Source organism: Augochlora pura, chromosome 1 (assembly GCF_028453695.1).
Source record: "Augochlora pura isolate Apur16 chromosome 1, APUR_v2.2.1, whole genome shotgun sequence".
Classification (NCBI taxonomy): Eukaryota; Metazoa; Arthropoda; class Insecta; order Hymenoptera; family Halictidae; genus Augochlora; species Augochlora pura.
Genome location: NC_135772.1, coordinates 6,101,165 through 6,119,426, shown reverse-complemented (window position 1 = coordinate 6,119,426; position 18,262 = coordinate 6,101,165). Strand labels below are relative to the sequence as shown.

Below are 18,262 nucleotides of genomic sequence, written 5' to 3'. Positions count from 1 at the left end.
AGGTATTCAACTTAACACTTAACACTCCATCTATAGCATAGTGAACTAAAGTTACGAATACCTCAGATATTCTGAAGATACTAAAGATTCTACTAAAAGATATTAATACCTTTAAAATATCTTTATAATATGTAGATATGTTTAGCGTCGACGAGAAGCGCAAGCATCCACAAGAATATATTTAGTATTAATTAATATCAGCTTAATGTTTCAACAAAAATAGAACTAAAATGTAGACAGCTTAAACATAGACATAGCAAATTATTGGACCTGTTGTTCCATAATGTAACGTAATACATTTTACAAACTTATAATAGAAGAGATCGAAAATGAATGTAGAATGCAGTTTTTGTTTGTAGAATCACCGTCCTAAAATGTGCAAATTCGATGAAAGTATTTAAAGATTATAATATAAAGAATTCTAATCACTTCGTAGCACCTATCTGCGCAAAGTAAAAATTGTTCATACTTCAACTTCTGTTCATTCCCATTGAAATTTTTATTTCAAAATACGCTTTATGAAGATGTTTTGACCGCGTTGAGGACAAAGCAGGAATTATTATGGCAAATTTTAACTTTCCAATATCAATTTCATTATTTTACATTAATTTTAATATAATTAAATTAATTTTATTGTCAACGCCACGTTTACACTTAATTACTGACTTTTGATTGTATCTCCTGTTGCCCTCCATCCTACTCACTTATCTTACCTCTCTGACTATTTACTAATTTGAAAGTATAATTATAACATTCTGCAAATATATCGCTTGATCAAATCCACCTGATCGATAGACAAATAAAACTGTCGCAAAAATTAGTGACCGAACCCTCCTCACTCAATTACCCTTGTCAGATTTCCCTGAACGATCCGACCCTCATTGTCACTAAAAACAAAAAAAAAACGTGCATGCGAGGGGTGCAATTATTCGTCAACCGGAAGTGACAATTTACATTCCTGGTCACGCGTTTCTGTTCGAAACCCCTATTCGTAGTTCCGACGGGCAGGTGTAGCGTTCACCCCCATAAATGACCGGATATTTTCTGTGTCGGTACGTGCGTTACCGTAGGAAACGGTCACAGCACGAATTAGTGTGGTTGGTAATGCTGGGCTGTGCAACAAGTGCGACTCGAAGGTATCAGGTGCATGCACCATTGGAAGAACATGGTACGTTGAGCGCGGCCGTTAAAGATCGGCCACGGCACGTGACCGGGACTCGTCTCAATGCACGGGAAAAACGATACCTTCGCTCTTCGCACGGATATGCAAAGCAAACGGGAACCGGATCGGTCTCCCCGCGGAAATGTTGCGACAACAAAATGCTAGGATACTCAACTGGGATATTCAATTGCATGCTACTTTCAAGACGTTCGACTCGACCCTTCCAATATTGTTCCTATCAGTAATTTTTCGCGCCTCGTTGCGCTGCGTGACTTGGATTTCCTGCTTCACCTGTAATACCGCACTTATACTGTTCAATTTTAGAACAATTTTTATTGACTTTACAGATTTCTCTAGAAATAAATTGAACATCTAATATAATAGTTTGTTGCTGAAAAGATACAGACGGCAATACAGCATCTTCTTGATGAAAACTATCAAAACTACAGAATATTTAAAGTCGTTTTCTTTTCAATAAATTTTGGAAAAAAGATTTACTTTAATTGCAAAACTATAATTTCTTTTATCTATATTTTCCATATTTAAAGCAATAAACACTATTTAACACTCTTCAACAAATAACAATGGGTATTGAACAAAAGTAATTAGATTAATTGTAATCAGTCCTCTATCAATTTATTTAGGAATTAACGTTATATATAATTTATTATAGATAACGTACATAGTATAATAATATACATATTATACGTATTACACTGTACTTGAAGAAATTAATTCCAACAACTCATATTTGTATGACCTATAAATATCGGACTAAGACAGAAATTTCCAGTAGGAAGCATAAGATATATTTTAGTAATAATATAAAAGAACTCTTATTAATTATTAACTGTTAATCCTTTTCAATTGAGAAGTGACTCTAAAGCGCCGCTAAAAATTGTCATAGCACATTTCAATATACTTTGAATATTATCAAATTTGTTTTCTTTTTGATGAAACTGTTAAAAGTATAAGGGCTGCACAAGTCACAGCATTCAATTCCCTACGTATGAAATGCACTAGGTTGTATAAAATGGGAACAGTGTAGGTCAGAAAAGCTATTTTGTATATCGAATTAAAGTGGCTCCGACTGTAAAGGGTTAATATAGCACGCATGCATAAAAATGGTCGATCTAATACACGCAAATTTCGAATAGGAGCAAAATCGGAAATGGTTTTAGTAGTTGCGCGCGAAAGCAAGGCGTATCGGAAACAAAAAGGGAGAAAACGGTAGATTTCAATGAGTGGATGGGAATTAACGTGGTCATTATTGGATAGCGTGGTGCGGAATTCGTACAGCGTGGCGCAGGAAGTTAATTTTAATACACGCAAGATGATTGACACGCTTTTATGATTCCTAATGGACTGACCCGATCGACGCGATGCAACATGAAGCGCTTCATGGCGCGCAACAAGGGGGCACCGAGCATGCTATCCCGGCGCGGTAAACAGTTTTAAATCGAAACATCAGGAATATATCACGTTTGACGCGCACGCATTCCATGCTGCACCGCGTGATGCATCGCATGCTGCACCGGCGCGGAGAGAGGAAAGAGCGCGCGCGCGCTTGCAGCTCGAGTTAGAGAGGACATTAATTAAAACCGGCGGCGACTCTAAAATTAGCGCGATTTTCGTGTTTTGACGGTGCACGAACGCAATGCCACGTCGGCTCACGAGACTTCTGACACGCATCGCTGACTTTATGCTGTGATTTTGTCATGCTTAAATAACGCGCGCGACGGGAAAGTAAACTCTGTCCGATTATGGCAGCCGTGCGCGGAGGTAATGGCCGATTTCTGCCTAAAAAATTCTCTATGCACTTACCATGCTATACGCTCTTGAGAGATAGCTAAAGAAAGAACTCCCGACTCGTAAAAGTACAGAACGCACACGAGAGCCATGCAATTGCTTCTATCTATTCAAACGTTGCATCCACATTTGTTATATTATAATTAGAATACGCATCTTTGGGAAAAATAAAAATCGACTGCATCAGTTGCAAGACTTAAGTTTCCAGCACAATTTTATTTCTTTCTTCAACAGTTTTAATAAGTTCAAATTAATACATCAAAAACTTGTATTTTTCAGCACTAACCGCACCGAGCATTTAAGGTGACTCGATTTTGTTACCTTATAAAAATGACAACGCTCAATTAATTTAAATATTTTTAAATTCTTATGTTAATTTTATTATACCCCATTTTAATTCAATTGGAGGGTACGAACAACGATATTCAAAACTTAATATTGCCTTGAAAATATTAATACGTACAGTTCCTCAAAGGTAAACTTTGCTAAAAATCAAGTTGGTTAACTTCCGAACGAACCTCTCGGATCGTTTTCCTGCATCCGTGTTGAAAGATGGCGGAGTGCTTCTATCGCCGCCTTTAAATCCATTGCGGAACCTCTATACCTCCTCATTACCACTCAATGAGCCGTAACCAATTAAATCCGCGAGAAATTAGTGGTAGATTTATACCCAACGCTTCATTCTGGTGATCTAGTATCGGCTTGATGATCGTTGCGAAGAAATCGTCGCGACTCGTGCCGCGAGTTAATTAGTTATTACATATTCGATGAAAGATTGGATTTCCGTCACATTAGAGTGTGATTTATAGAAGCTCGAGTTTCAAGTGCATCCCTACTGCGATTTATTGTACGTTCACGATATTGGTTGTGCCGCGGCGTAATAGCATGCAATCGGTATCGTTCTTCATGCAAATTGGAACTTGCTCCCAAGATAATGCAAAATTTGCGTTATCTTGAGTAAAATTTTGTTTAACTACAGTTCTGTTCATATTATTTTCTGGAAATGAGAACTAGCTTAAATCTCAATTCTTGTACCAACAAATTGCGATACATTCGCTTAGACATAGTCCGATTTAATTACAATGATCATATTTTTGGAGAGTACGAGAGAAAAAACTAAACTACGTATGTAAAACAGCATTTCTTTCAGTTTTGTCATAAATTCTTGCAATTGGTAGTCTAATTATTCACCTGTGAATCTTTACTTAGGATCGCATTCCTAGATATACATACATAGAAAAGATAAAACTAAACTTAACCCTTTGCACTCCAGGCCTTTTTAAGCCTAGATCTAAAATAGCTATTTTAACCAACTGCATTTCCATTTTATATAACTAACAATTTATGAATAGGAAATTGAGTCTAATTAATCATAAAACTTACGCTTTTAACAGTCCTTTAAATAGAAGGGTCTTTAATAATGTCAAAATTGTTTTGGAAATGATATAACGATTTTCATTGGCGCTTCAGAGGCGCCACTCGAGTGCTAAGGGTTAACTAGCCTAAGATTTCATAAAACTTGTAATAGAATATTTTTACTGTTAACGATAAACTAAACTGTTTATTGCAAATAATAATAATAACTTCTGAAATATTGTATCAAGCTCTGAAAGTATAGCACAACCATACAATACGACCATACAATAATTTCGACTTAAGCAACAAACGTTTCGTTCTATTTCAAAGCGAAGTGAAGCTATCGTAATTTTCTGCTACCAAAAACGTTCATCCTCAACAGAGATGGTTAGAATCGATAAAAGAGCGCACTCGCCCTGATATCGACCTCTCGTTCCGGCTCATTTGTTAATAGGACGATTTTCCACGATCGATCAGCGGAAAATTGCGAATCGAAGTACGCGAAGATATCGATATCCTCGGATGACGCTTATTTACGGAGCAGATTGTGCATCGTCGTTCCTAATAATTCAATAAGCGACGCGCGGCAACAATTATTCCACTTGTCCGATGCAATCGAGCCTGATTGGAGTTAACTGCGCCGCGCGCGTGTACATATCGAGCCAAGCAAGAAAGTGTATAAGCTCGTACCGACTCCCTGATTGATACAGATGACTACATCCGAGTGATGTGTGGGCCCCGGAGAAGTAGGCGCCCGAGAACAGGTTCGAGCATTCCCGCGGAATCCTCCCCGAACGACGGAAAAACGGTAGAGCTACTTGATGCATTACCAATCTTGTGGCAGCAGTGCGTTGACAGTTTTCATGTTTTTATCTCGCGCAATCCTTTAGCGAAATTATCTTCCCTACGACTTTTCTTGTGGAAATTCCAAGCTTTCTATGAATAAGTTCTGAATTTATGATGGAAATTGAGCAACGAAAGTGCCGGTTCTAAACGTAAAGAATTTAATTATAATCATGGCAAGATTGGATTTATTTAAATCTCGTATAATTTTTATTATAAGCAGACTATATTAAATAGAAATTGACTACGTTCATTTTAGGGAATTTTTCCTGTTTTCATAATAGTAATAACACGAGGATAACATAATAATATCTTTAAATCAAAGTACCGTAGAAAATCGAAGCATTTCACATAAAACGTTTTTATAATGTAATTGCGAAAGAAAAGATTAAGTATTAAAAAAAGTATTACATTGAGAACGTTGAAACATTTCATCCATTTCCAATTAAAAGCAAAAAATATTTTTGAAGTGTTGGTTAAGATTGTCTTTGACACGACTTTCTATGTCGGAATTCCAAATTATCGATGTTTGAGCTCTGAATTTGCAATGGTAATTTAAATTAAAAGCTTTGGAGAATTTCACCCATTTATCATTTCTGCGTGAATAATACGGTTACAATGTCCTTCCCAGTTAATCATTCCCATCGCAACACGATCGTGATGTCGTGCACGGTATCCTTTCTGTGCGCTGTGTAATTTGAATATTCATCGTTCAGAAAAAATTTAATTCGGGTTACAGTTTTTTTTATACATTCAGCTCGAGGTATTATTTAAATATATTACTGGCACCGTGGGAAGTAAACACCATTGTTCCACAGTTTACCACTTTCATATCACTGTAATCAGTGATGTATGCCGGGGATGTTCGGACAGCCTATTACATTTTTTTGTTCATAGATTATGTTTAACCATTTTCGGAGCAATTATTACATAATGCATTCTATTTTGTTGTACTCATTTATTAGATGTTGGGTCGAAAACAAATACACCGACGCTACCTAAATCCTTTGTTCACAATACTAGATATAAATATTTCACGGTTCGTTAAAAAAGGTATTAACTTTGTGTCAAATTAAATTTCCAAATATCACCAGAAGGAAAGTTAAGTTAAATAAACAAGTTGTAGTTACGTTTTCATTATCGTTTCACTAAGCGATAAAAGTTCTTAACACATATCTCAACCTAATTTCAAACTAATTTTCTTTCCTCCACCTCATTGCGTATACCCACAAAATAAGTTAAGTTCCGATAAATATAAAAATTATTTAAAAATTATCGAATGCAAATTTATTTCAAGTCTAGTACATTTTGCGCATTGCTCCTTTCACGTGATTCTATAAATCGCATATAAATGAAAATCGTTTATCCATTTGCAACGATGCTAAAGGGAAACGTGGATGCAGTAAAACAATTTCCATTTCGCGTTCTAACACGCGTCCTACGAAAAAGAAATTAAATACTCAACATCCACTTGTATTAATTCGTTTATGAAACTGTAACTTTATACAACGTCTTTATAATAGCACAGGTATTTTAATATAATTTATTAAAAGAAAACAACGTTGAACAAACCAAACAGAAAGCAAACTTAAAGCACCGTACATTACAATAGATTGTTAACAGTGCAAAGTGCAAGGATATGCCATCGCGCAACTAATAAGTCTTCCGACCATTTTCCTCGGAGCATCCAATAAATTACCTTCGCATTTAAAAGTAGCCAACCAGCGTGAGATTACAACAAGGTATCGCCTACGGGGAAGCGTTATCTCCCGAAGAAGACGGCAAAGGTTGCGCGATTGTACCGTTTTATCTCGGCGAAGGAGGGGAACGATACACGCCGCTCGCCATCGAATCGGTCGCGAATTAGAAATTAGCTGTCGCGCATTTGCATATTGTGCAGGTGGCCGGTCGTAGCCGGACCGGTCACTGTTTTCAGGGTAAAACGGGTTCCGGCACAGGAAAAAAGGCCCGAGCTGAGTAACCGATCGGTCGCAGTCGGCGGGAAACCAGTGCAATAAAGCTTCATGATCTATAATGCCGTGACATTAGCGAACGTTAACGAAAAGTGTCAATCGAAAAAAATCGCAGGCTAAAAGCCACCTGTCACGCGCGATCGTGATCTATACGCCCGCGGCTGTGATCGTTGCTTCCATCGCGCGAGAATTATTTCAATGCAGATAGGGATCGTGGAAACAACCGTGGTTGACACGTTCCCAGATCTTGATAATATTAATCGATTCCACGTCAAAGTGGACGAGTCGTTATATTCGCGACTTGAGCGCGATCATAAATTACAAGTAGATGGAAATCCGCTGGAAATCCACTTTGTTCGACGATAACGACGCCAGACACTCGTTGAAACGAACCAAGCCATGTAACAGGTTCGATGAGACCATCGAGACCGCGGAATTACCAGATTCGTTTTGCGTCCGCGAATGAAGCGATCATCGCGCGCTAACAGTGAGACGAAAGCGCGTTCAGAAGAAGCGATCGATTCTAAAAGAACGATAGTCACCGGTTCAAAGGGTTCGAACGTAACGCGTCCGTTGCGGGGAACGGAGCTGTAGCGGTTTCAGCCCGAGCCAGGAGCAATAACCACTCGGAGAGCCGAATGAGCGGCAGGGTGCCATTAAAACCTCATGATTCGTCCATCAAGCTACATTTATCTCGCTCGGGCCCGTAAGAACAGCAATTCCGGCTGAAAACGCGCGCGCAACCGCGGAAAAAAGTCGTCTGGTCAAACACCGAGCTAGGAACGCCGTAAGAATCCCGCGGTATCTAACCGAGGAGAACGTGGCAACGAGGCGATCAGAAAACGAAGCGGCTAACAGTTTCGTTTTTGGGAACGGCGGACAGATAACCGACGTTTTATGGTGAAAAATCCGCGGAAAAATGCGGCGGCTACCGGCGAGGCCATCGCCGCTATCTTTCACCTGTCCCGTTCAAGGGAAGTTAACGACTCGGAAGGGTGATCCGAAAGAGATGGCCGAAGCAGCTCTCCGCGGAGCACCAATAAAACCGATCGTGCTCCGCAGTAAATCCATCTGGTGTACTCTCCGCGTCGCAGATACCGCGAGTAGCCGACGAGTACGCGACCAGATAGCCTCGGCCAACTGCCTGAACGAGCGCATAGTTGAGGAGGTTCGCAAGTGGAATAGATATATAGGTGGGACGCAATCGGGGCCAGGTGTGGCTCGGCCTGATGCTGGAAGCGGGAGAGCAGATAAGACCCAAGCGTTTCTAGGTTCTCTTGATTTCGATGGTATTTAAATTGTTCGTTACGCTCAGACGCGATGGCCGAACCCTGGAAAAAATCGCTTTTCTAGATACTCGGGCTCGCGAGTCTCTTATTTCTTCGATATATCGAACGCAAAAAGTTCGAAAGTCGCAAAAAGTTGTATTTCAGCGGGATCTTCTCACTTTATGTCTCTAGCTTTAGTTTTTGATTCACCCACTTTGATTAAACGAACGTTGAGAGCCCGTAATCAGCTTGAATAAATAACTCTAATGATTATAAACTGCGAATCGTTACAGAAACTTAGAATACTCTACGGCAAGTGTAAGAAACAAAAGGTGAGGAGAAATGTGACTTTTGTATTAGTAATTTCAATTAGTTCATATAATGTCATCGCAGTTTTACATTTCAACTATTCAGTTATGTCGAGTGTACATTAAATCTACAGTCTAATTATCAGTGCAAATCAAGTCATTTTCCTAGATAAAAAGGTAGCTACACTTCGCTAACATACACCAATGTAACTGTAATTTGGCAATGCATCTCTAGCCTGATACAAGTTACCTGATACAAGAAAAATGTTTGTTAATATGATATTGTGATACTACATTACAATAAGTATATTTTCTTATGTATTATAGTATCTCTCCAAATTATCCTAGCTTCAGAAAAATCAACAGACGCTAACTGTACCAGACTCAGTCCGCCATTTTAATTCACATCCATTATCCAAAGCCCACATTAATTACTAGCATTTTAGTTATTGGCTTAAATAGCGAAACCGCTAATTATCGATGATTATTAACCCTTTGCACTCGAAACCATTTCGACATGAAATATAAAATAATTTTTCTGACTCATAACATTTTCATAGCATTTGACCCATAATTCATATAACAGTTACATTTTCAACAACTTTTTAAATTTGAGCTTTGGTGATATCTGTAAAAATAATATTAGAACGTGATGTAACAATTTTAATGGCGCCTCAGAGTCGCCACTCGAGTGCAAAGCGTGCAAAGCAGAACGAGGTTCTTAGGTCGCTACCAATCTTTCCATTTCCGCATCGTAAGCGCACAAGCAACGATTGTCACAGAGACAGATGCAACCCTTCTTAAGACAATGGGCACGGTAATGGACGGCCGAGGAAGAAATTGGGCAGCTGAAGAACCGAAAAGCATGATCAAAGCAACTGGTTACGTGCGGCGACCACCGGTGCGGACGACTGACTATAAATAGATTCGAGCTACCTGTAGACGTGCTTGGTCCGGTACAGTTGCAAGCTAGGCGGTGCAGTGTACCACGCCACATGCGGAGAGTACACGCGACGAGCTTAAGCCATGGTTAACCGTATAACCGCCGCGACGCCGTGCAAGCAACGCGGCATGGCACACCGCAATTAACCACCGGACAACTCGCCGGTCTCTCGGCCAACTAATAAACGAAAGAAGAAGATCGCAACCGAGCGAGGAGGAGAAGATGCAAGGAGAGAGAAAGAGAGAGAGAGAGAGAGTCCAGCAGCAATGCACCCGCGCCGCATCCTTGACATGGCCGCGATCGGATCGGCCACCACCTAGACCGCATTCCAATCCGCCGGTGACAACCAAGAGATCCACGGTGACGATTCCCGCGATCGACGCCCTGCGGATCCGATCCTCGTTTCCTGTGGTTCGATCGATCCCTTCAGGTGATCACGCGCGTGTGAGCAAACCGATGTTTCCGGGGTAAACGAGTGGAATGGAGAACGAGAGGACGCACTGTGCAGAGGATCGCATAGCTAACTGGGCGTAGGTCATTATACTCATAGCTAGACTACGGATTTTATGCATTTATAACGAAAATAACGAAATGCAAAATAGCAGAAGCGATTAAACAATTTGAAAATATTATTGTATTATTGTGAACTCATTGGAACGATTATAAGAATGTGTAAATGTTACGTAGTATTTCTTATGTCTTGTAATTGATGTTGACAATATTATAGGATGATGAGATGCATGCTTCATTGATCACGTCCACGTTCCAAAATAACTCAATAGTAATTCATAAATCACAGTATTGTTGAACACATCATTTAGAATCTAGTTATGTTAGTATCAAATATGCAGTAATAACGTCTCGTGTCATATATAATTCAAAACCATTATTTTATATAAAGACATACCCAAATGATCAATAAAAATATCTACATATAATATTGAATATGTGAATACATAAATCGCATGTAAATATCTATTATTTACACAAAAAAATTAATCATCGCGAATGAAACATCGCAAAGAATTATTAGAATAATAAACTACAAAAAGTATAAAATCTAGTTGTAAAGCTTTTCTACGATTTCTCTTAAAAACATATAAAATGCAATTGAACCAATTACCATACTGTATGCTGTACACGTACTATGTAATACGTTTTTCATATATCATCGATTAATGTAGAATATCGTGGAGGGAAAATTTACAAGAGACATATAATTCTTATGTAGAATATATTAAGTCAATTTTAAGAAACAGACGTTAAATAAAGATAAGTAACTCGAATGACACGAAAAACGATAAAAGAACGTCCACGGTTTTTCAGCACATCAATTATACAGATTTTTCAAACACCTTGATCGTTTGAAATGTATTATGAAAATGAAATGAAACCATGTTTCAAAAGCAAACGCTTTTATCGCGAAAGAATCGAATGGTGTTAATTTTCTGTTCACAATAAAACGGAAACAAGTTTAGATATTGATTTACAGTTCTAGAGCTACACATATGGACAAAAAGACGTAGGAGATAAGAATTCAAGAAGACGAACTCACGACGAAGATCCTCACGAGCCAAACGCGGCGAGGCAATCATTCACACGATAAAACGTGTCAGTACTCAGAGGGCTTTAATCTCGCTTTAATCTGCGACCGATCGAAGACGCGGGAACAGTAAACCGAGCGCAACGGCCGCCGTTGTTCAGTGTTGATCGCTTCTTTAACCGCATACCCAGCCGCCGGTAATATCACTTTGTTGCCTATGAATGAGCCGTACGAACGGCTGATAGGCGTTAGATTAGATCGGTCGAACTTTTCGAAACGGTTTACCAGCGGGACCGCATTCCTGTTTGCGTGCACGACACGTAATAGGTGCGTAATACCATGGTTCGCCGTTCTGTGTAATTCTCGCCGGCCGGGGATTTCTGGAGGAGGCTGCGAGATCTGTTTCAATCGTTAAGAGAAACACAGTCGCGGGAACCGGCACGGCAGAGCCGCGCTGTAAATTTTCTAATAACGATCAGACCGCGTCGCGTCGCATCGCGAAAACGAGGTTTCCGGCGGTGCAGTAAATTTTAAGGATCTCGCGTCGCGGTTTTATTGAAGAATTACGCAACCGTTTGAATTTCTTGCCAACGAACGCGACGGTTATCGTGGTTCAAATAAATGTTTCCAATGTTTCGCGTCACTCAGAATCGACAGGCTGAATGTTTTTTACGGGCTTCAATCCTTCGTGATTTCTAGGAGTGGTCACTTTTTTTCCAATTTGGAAAATACGTAAATAACCATTTGGTTAAATGTCAAGAACTGTATCCAATCATATACCGTCCCCTTCTGTGAACCTTCTTCGTGCAGATTTATATTCAGTATCGATGATCGAATATGTAACTCCTACTCGACAAGAGAAAATATACAGTAAATAAACAAAGTAAAAATAAAAAAGGGCATATAACCAAATGTAATTTTTCAAAAGTAAGATAGCGCCGAATTTTGAATTACGAAAAAATATCTTTTATAAGAATAGTAATCTCAGATAATCTTAGAAATTAATAATTAATCACCGAAGTTCAGGAAGAAATTTCTGTCGGTGTCAAGCTAACGTCTAATGTAGTCGAAACTATGCCTGAAAAAACATTTGTTTGCTTTCTTTGAAATCTTTTTCAAGCTGTCAGGATGACAATAGCAGCGACTACAGTGGAATCTAATTAGACCCGTCGGGTCAGTGGAAGATAAACACGCGCGACCTTCGATCGATCAATTACGAGCGAGCTTGAATTGTATGGTCCGATGCGAAATGACAGTACAAAATTACTCGGATGTCCAGCTGAGATAATGGTCTTCAAGTCAAGCGAACGTTTGCCGTATGATTGGTTAGAGTTTCCAGCAACTTAAGGCGCACCACAGTGCTGACGGACGTTATTTATTACGAGCGTTCAACAGTCGCAACGTCGCAAAGAGAATCAAATGAAACGCCCTAAACTCCGAAAATTGATGGCGCAAGTTTGTCATCCTCGAACAAATACACATTCCGCCTCATGAAGAGAAATAGTAAACCCGGAGAAGCTTTGAATCCATTCTCTGGATGTCTCAATTCTTACGTTCAACGTTGCTTTGAATTGTCATTTCTCCTGTCGGAATATATCAATAAATTCAAGATCTACAGTTTGCGCACATTGCGAGTTGAAATCTAAATTTTGGCTGCGATCTAATTTAAGTCAGAAATATTATTCTAGAAATTATTATATGTACATGTGAGGTACTCTGAAAATTAATTTTCCAAATGCAGAACATCAAGAGAGAATTTTATACAGTTTAAATACAGTAGTGACTTTCTTATCCGAACAGTTACGTTTACAATATTCTGATATCAACACGTTCCATTACCTAATAATTGTATTATTTAGATACATTATCAACTAGTAGAGAACTTAAATGAAACTTTGTAAATAATAGATGTACGTACAAAACTATTTATATCGCGATCTCGATTCGATTTCACGTCGTAACGATGAAGGAAACATCGATCATCCCTCGGCACGCTAATCGCCGATACCTAATTCCTGTTATCAACTTTACGGGAAACCGGTGCATTGAAAATAGCCGAACCCTTCAGTTCTATCGTCTGTCAACCCTTGTTCCCTTAACTGCCGGCGATTTCGGTCCGTTTTCGGTAGCGACCGCCACCTGACGCAACAACTGTCTCGCCCCAAGATGGCAGTTGTCTTTGAAGCCGAGGTTAACACGGCTGGTAAGGGTGGAAAACGGGCAGATGCCGGTAGCGTCCGATTAGAAACGAATTTCTCGAAATAATAGGAGTCGAGGCACCATGGCCCTGCCAGCGTTATCTCCATCGATCATTTTCGATCAGCAGATACAGTGCTGACGGGCCATTTGACGCAGGAAACGGGTAGATCTCGCGTGTCACGGCCAGGAGGGGGGTGTTCTAACGCGTAACTCATGAATATTCATTTCACAGTAAGAATTGAAGAGTGAAGCTTGTAAATCGGAAAAGAACTCTCAAAGGAACGATGAGTTTGTGTCATCGCATGAGAAAATGTCCCGAAGAGGTAGAAGATAAACTGATATAACTGGTCTACGCGAAGAAGAAAATGTAAAGGAAACGGTAGAAGCTTCCTGTCTACAATATTAGGTATCACAAAGTCTTCCGAGAAAGAAGTACTCTCGCTGTTTTTACTACCGACGGATGAGTTCGATCTCCGCGTATCATTCTAGATCACGAAATAAAACTCGACAAAACTCCACGAGAATAATGTCAATGGTCCCTCGAACAACGCCCCCGTACCCGTCATCTCGAAAATTATTCCTACCATTTTTTGTGATCCGTCCGCCAGTCATTAACTCTACCGGTGTATCTATCATTATTACATACGAGTAGTCGTCTATAATTGGCGAATGTAAACACAGCGTGAGCCGGTCTCTGTGTGTGCGTGTGAATTGCGTGCGCGTAACCATCGTCGCAGCATTCAGCAGCCGCTTGTATGCGAATCGCGTTGCAACTCGCGAAGTTTGCATGATTCTACGCCTTTTAGCGAATGACACCTTTTCGTCGGAAGAGAATTGATCAAAGAAAAAGTCTACGACCTAAATATCGACAACGATCCGGACACTATAATCGAAGATGATTATTAAAACTGAATCCACAGCAATGAATAACGAATCCTTAAGAGTCCGAAGCAATTTCGAAGGGGTAGAAACTTACCCGAATTGGAGCCGCTGCGTCGTTATGGTCGTGTTCGTCGTCTGCCTATATCCCTCGGTTACCGCTTGGCCGCGCGTTGAAGTCTCTGAGTATTCACTGAACACGCCGGCAACACTTCACCGTTCGAGCAGCCCGTCGCACCGTTCACAGTGCTTTATCATACCCGCACGATCTTCTTCGTCACAGAATAACCCCTTCGGAATCGATCTCGCCAGTCACTGTGCACCAAAGTTTATTCCTCAAACTCAGAATCTTTGCGGTCTCCGAGCAGCGATAGCAATACAAAGACCCAGCGGATTCGTCTCACTCGAAAACTACGAATTTCCTCCCGATCCCGATTCACCCGAGGACAATCAAGGGACACGACCGATCACCGTTATCCTTTCAGATCAGATACCCTCCAGACCGAGCGGACGCACCCTCAGCATCATCCCCGAGATCCCGAACGAGCGACGACAACCCGCGGGCGACACCGGCAACGGTTCGCAGATGCATCCAGACGAGAGATGTTCAGTCACCGTGGATCAGGTGTCCATTAAGACTAACCGGCTCGTTGGTCACCGCTGCGCGAAACCTTCCGGATCGCTGGTCCCGCTGATCGCGTGGCTGGACGCGTGTGATGTCAAGGGTGGGGGAGGTGGTGGTTCGACGGGTGAAAGAGGAAGTGTTTGGCGCCGAGGACGACGGTTGAATTCGCGAGAGTATCGATCGCACAGTTCTCCGATTCCGAAACACGCGACCAGATGACGAGGGTGTCTTCGAAACTGTCTTTGACGGAACAGGCCGGAAGAAACTTTCCCGCGTTCGACGAAATCGATGTCGCGTCACAACAGGCGGCGTCCGCGGATGTATCGATACGATCCCGTGATCTTCGATTGTCCCATGCGCCGCGTCGAGCAACGAGGAGAGAAGAGACGCTTCACGAGGCTACCGGGATGGACCGGACACCCTGGTCCCAGCTGGCCTGGTCAGGGATCACGGCGACACCGGGGCAACCAGGAACCGTTGAACTGGTCAATCTCGATGAAGGATGACGGTTATCCTTCCGAGGACGAGCAGCCACCGTGGTACCACACGAGCGAGCCTGACCCCGCGCTTACGTCCTGCGTCTTGGTGTCTACGTTCGCCGTTCTACCTCGTGGAGCGTGCAGCAGGAGGCGTGCTGTCCCGGACTGGACTAGTCTGGGCCCCTGGAGTAGAGAGGGCCGGTCGCGCTTCACCTCCGCTTCACCGATCTCCCTCCACTCGGGCAGCGGCACTCCGGCCTCTCTTACTCTCTTTCTCCACCTGGCTGCGTTCCTTCCTAAGCCTCGAACGGAGAGCACCGAGGCTTACCTGTCTCTGCCTCCCCCTTCTACCACGACCTCTCCTGATATCAGTGGGCCGAGGGGGAGAAACACCGCCGGGGAGAACGTTCACGGGCCGGACAGAGAGGGAATCGTCGAGGTGGACAGAGAGGTGTGCGACGTCTAGGGCGGAAGGGGACGGGGAGAGTTAAGATGAAAACGGGCCCTCTCTTCTGACTTTCCTCAAGTCCTTTGGTCGTACCAAGACGCCCCCACAGTGTCTCGAGGTGTCGAGAGACTGGATCGCGTCAGGTTACTGCTTTGAAGTTGACAAGACGGCGGGGACATCTAGCTCGATTTTAGGAATCTCTTGCGAGAGGGTGATACCGCAAGCTGTGAGTCGTCGGGATCCAAATCTCGACACACGTGTGACGACTTCAATAATTTTGGCAACTGTGACGTGGCGGTAAGCCAGGGCGAGTACCGAGTTATCCGAAAAATTTTGCGCTCAAGCTATCCGAATTCTGTGATAAAAAATAATCATCACAACTATTGAATATATAATATAAAAGAGAGTGGCTGCTCCAAATGTTTTATTCCGTTATTGTTAATATTTCTTGATGATCTTCATTCTTCTTAATCCCTTGCATTGTAATAACGAGTCGGACTCGTGATAGAGATTCCCTGTAAGATCTGCTAAATATTTAATATTATTAATTTCTTCCAAATTAAATTGTAAAATTAAATTGTGAAATTAAATTGAATTTTTCTATTATCAAAGTCTAGAAATGAAAGTAAGTAAAAACAATGCAAGAAACAAAAATTATCTGACGGTATTTTAAGGAAAATGTTAAGGACAAACAAGTGCTATATAATCAACGCAACTTAAAAGGAGTCCTAGTGCAAGGGGTTAAATATCAACTGTACGTCTATTTTTTTCGTGTTATATTGTATAAAACATTATTGATCAAAATCTTGATCATTATTGATCCCGAAAAATGCTTTAAGTATGTGAATTGTTGTACAATACTATTACATTTTATAACGTAAAGATAACCTGGGAGAGGTTCGTTTGGTTTTATTAACTTGATCTTTCCGTACAACCGAATAGGTTAAATTCCTCAAACGAGAAAGCTGATGATTAGTAACTGGCCATTTTCCTTGATATAGAAGCAAGTATAAAGCTTCATTAGCGGCGTTTGCTTAAAAACACTTGGATATAAACTGATCATTACAGGCAATGGCAATGGAGGCGCAGAGGTTACTGCAATATATTCGAAGTTCAAGTACCTAAATAAGATGTTTATAACTTTGAACATCCAAGCTGACAATCGAAGGAGTTCCACGTTTTATAAGTCTAGAAGTAAAAGATTACTCTCGTGGAATCACGAAGTTCCCAATTTACTGAACAGGATATAAACCGAGATCGACTAGCTTCGAATTGCATCGGCACAAAATGGATGAGCTAAGAATCATCTAGTATTGTCCATCAAGTAATTCGAGACTTTACTAGCATATGTCTGACCAATAACGGAGCAAAGTCCGAAATTCCACGATGGTTCCGAGGTCCACGCGGAGTTGTTCACACCGTCACCGTTATGGGCGGAACCAAGCGGAACCACGCTTCCTGCACAGAACAAAACTGGCCTCCCTTCCCCGGTTAAATTGGACTTTGGGCAAAGTCGCTGCTTCTCGTTTATATTCCTGCACTTAGCTATAAATCAACGCGTTCACCCATCGAGTTTAACGAAGCGCGTGGGCGTGTGAAACAGATCGAACGGAAGACCATTGAATTTTTGTATAAATTTCTCCGTTCCGTCGGACGGATATGACTGGCGGCGCGGCGGTTCGATGGCGGAAGGACAGCATTCTGACGGACACTTCGGCGAAATGTTTATGTTTCAACTAGTAATCGAGTTACGATAGTAATCCGACGTTACGAAGGTGTTAGGTATTCTTCTGGCTGCGAGATAGGTAAGTAATTAACGAGTTTAGAGGATGTAACAAATTTTCATTTACCGTAATTAAGAAAAGTTTGCTACTAATAATGTATTGTAGGCGGGATAAATGTGTGATGCATAAAATTTATTATGTTCAATGTACGATTGCTTAGATCGCAGCAACACGGACAGATGCATTAATGTAGGGTAATTTCACAAAACAGTTAACTGTTAATTAGAGGAAGTTTTCGTATTCGCTTCACCGTTTATGATATGTAATATGCATAATTGAGTTGATAACTGTTCAAACACAATGTAAACGTTAACAAAATATAAAATTTAAAAACCAAATCCCGTCATTACAGGAAAAATTATAGTACATTCTGTTAACAGATTGTTGACCGGCAATTTTATGCTGAATCTATATGTCACCGGCTATTATTAGTTTGGGTATGCAAACACGAGTTATCTCGTGACTGGTCAACAACGTTTGGGAATGAAAACACGACTTAACTCGTGACCGGTCAACAATGTGTTAAAACTAAAAGAACGTCTCTTCTTCATGAAACCTATACAAAAGGACAAAGGGCTCGATAAACAATTTTCCCGACATTGTTAAGTTTAACCTTTGAGTGGTGTGGAAGTTCAAATTGATA

The 18,262-nt window shown here is 41.0% G+C and overlaps 1 protein-coding gene across 4 annotated transcripts in view; it reads right to left on the bottom strand.

Moving 5' to 3' along the window:
- Positions 1-15,542, bottom strand: part of Sv (paired box protein shaven) — a 217,823-nt gene extending 202,281 nt beyond the window's left edge. For all 4 annotated transcript variants that reach the window (XM_078179081.1, XM_078179090.1, XM_078179098.1 and 1 more), the window contains exon 1: positions 14,381-15,542. The gene's annotated coding sequence lies outside the window, so the exon portion shown is untranslated. The remainder of the gene's footprint in view (positions 1-14,380) is intronic.
- Between the last annotated feature and the right edge of the window lie 2,720 nt (positions 15,543-18,262).